Source organism: Gekko japonicus, unplaced genomic scaffold (assembly GCF_001447785.1).
Source record: "Gekko japonicus isolate JY-2015 unplaced genomic scaffold, Gekko_japonicus_V1.1 scaffold376, whole genome shotgun sequence".
Lineage (NCBI taxonomy): Eukaryota > Metazoa > Chordata > Lepidosauria > Squamata > Gekkonidae > Gekko > Gekko japonicus.
Genome location: NW_015164675.1, coordinates 1,007,541 through 1,010,012, shown reverse-complemented (window position 1 = coordinate 1,010,012; position 2,472 = coordinate 1,007,541).

Below are 2,472 nucleotides of genomic sequence, written 5' to 3'. Positions count from 1 at the left end.
AGTTTTATTGTTGGTTTTTACGTTTTTTGCGATATGCTGCTCATATTCCCTTTTTGACTGCCTGACCACAGACTTGCATTTTATTTGCCATAGCCTCTGTTCTGTTTTATCAGCCTCACTGTGACTAGCTTTCCACTGCTTAAAGGAATCCTTTTTACCTTTTACAGCTTCCATTACTTTGTTTGTTAACCATGCAAGCTTTTTCCTATACCTGTTTGTGCCTTTCCTAACCTGTGGAATATATATATATATTTAGCTTCTAGAATCGTAGTTTTAAATAGTTTCCAAGCTTCCCGATGGTTTTGACCCTTTCTACTTTTCCTTTTAGTTTCTTCCCCACATGTCCCCTCATATCAGAAAAGTTACCCCTTTTAAAGTTAAAAGTGGTTGTGTCAGTCTTTTTGGCCAATTCCTTATTTATAAAAATGTTGAACTCAAGAACTTTATGATCACTGTTCCCAAGCGGTGCAATCACTTTTACATCTCTCACCAGGTCTTGAGTGTTACTTAGGACCAAATCAAGGATCGCCTCTCCCCTGGTAGGTTCCATGAGCATCTGCTCCTAAGCACAGTCATTTAGAGTGTCTGGAAACTCAATCTCTTTTCCTCGACTAGAACACATATTGTCCCAATCAGTGTGTGGGTAGTTAAAATCACCTATTACAACACAGTTTTTTTCTAGCTGCTATCTTGAATTCATTCATCATTTTATAATCCTCCTCTATCTTTTGATCCGGTGGGCGATAACAAACTCCCAGTGTTAGGTTTCCTTTTGCCCCCCCTATTTCAACCAAGAACCATACACATAAAGAGAGTTAACTCCAATCTAAGCCTGTTGAAACCAGTGGGCTTAGACTGGATTGACTCTGCAGAGGTTTGCATGGTTATGGGCCTTGGGCTGTCTCTGAGCAATCTGAAAAGCACAGACGTGATGTAAAGCAACGGGAGACCTAGCTGTCCTACAGTACAACGCTATTCACCAAAGGCGAGACCTTGAGAGACCGGAGAATCTGACAGAAGGTAACAGCTTGGAGAACCGCATTCCCCAGGACGCATCCAAATTATCAGCACATCTGTTGCAGGCAGCTGATCTGATCTGATAATTTATGCTTTTTAATCTTTTTTGTAAATATGCCCAGAAGCAATGGAAGAGGTGTGTGGGAACAAATGCTGAGATAAATAAGTGCAAAAGTGAAATCCATGTTGTTGATTGTGTGTGTGAGGGTGAAAGATGATGGAGCTAAGAGGAAGTTAAGTAAGTCTTTCTGTCATGCAGTGGTTCAAGTACATCATCCCTCCAGTTAACATTCCCAAGGAAGGGTCAGAAAAACATGGACACAGGTTGGCTGCTCGGATTCACTCTCTGTCTCTTTCTGGGTGATTCTGTGTCAACTTTTCCCTCCAACGTTTTAGCAAACTGCACGTTGGAACAGTAATTCCCATCTGCATTGCATGCTGCTTTCACTGTCTTTGATCATCGGGTTTTATGGTACCTTCTGCATAGATTTATGGCTGTTTTATGGCCATTCAAGGGTGACTTTGCAGTCAGTATGGGGTTGGCCCAGGGTATTTGAATGAGGTTTTGATCTGCATCTTTTCCTCAGGAGGGCTGAGAAAATGTGGAGCGAATGCCAGATGCAGAACCAGCCACTGTCTCTGTCTGTCTCTGTCTGTCTCTGGTCATGTCTGCATCTTCATTTTTAAAGCAGTCTCGACGCTGTCTTTCTTTGTGCTAGATTGATGCTTGTTCAAGAAATTCTTTCAATCTGGTCGGTTCAAATCTTCATCACTAGATGGCGCTTTCAGGGGGGGGGCTTAGAGTGCTTTGTAACCAGATCCACTTAAACACATGAAGAAGAAGAAGAGATTGGATTTATACCCTGCCCTTCACTTGAAGTCTCAGAGCATCTTACAAACTCCTTTCCCCTCCCCTCCCCACAACAGACACCCTGGGAGGTAGGTGGGGCTGAGAGAACTCTGACACAAACTGCTCTTTCAAAAACAGCTGTGCCAGAGCCTGTGACTGACCCAAGGTCACATCAGCAGGTGCAAGTGGAGGAGTGGGGAATCAAACCCGGTTCTCCCAGATTAGAGTCCGCGCACTTAACCACTACACCAAACTGAGACGCCGCAATCACAATGGAGTTGAAACCATAGGGCAGTAAAATGATGTAGACAGCAGAAATTATAATGGTACAGTAGCAGAGCGTATCTGAAAGAGATGTAGATATCTTTTTTCGAGACGGAGTGGGAGCATAGCCAAAGCAGCGGAAGATACCAACGCAGATTCGACCTCTGTCTGTCTCTGTCCGTCTCTCTCTCTATCAGAATGATTAACATTTCAGAGTAAATCAGAGGGCAGTCCTAAGGAGGGTTGGTGGTGGAGAGTGCCATCAAGTCATAGCTGACTTAAGGAAAGCCCATAAAGTTTTCAAAGCAAGAGACGGACAGTGGTGGTTTCCCATTGCTTAT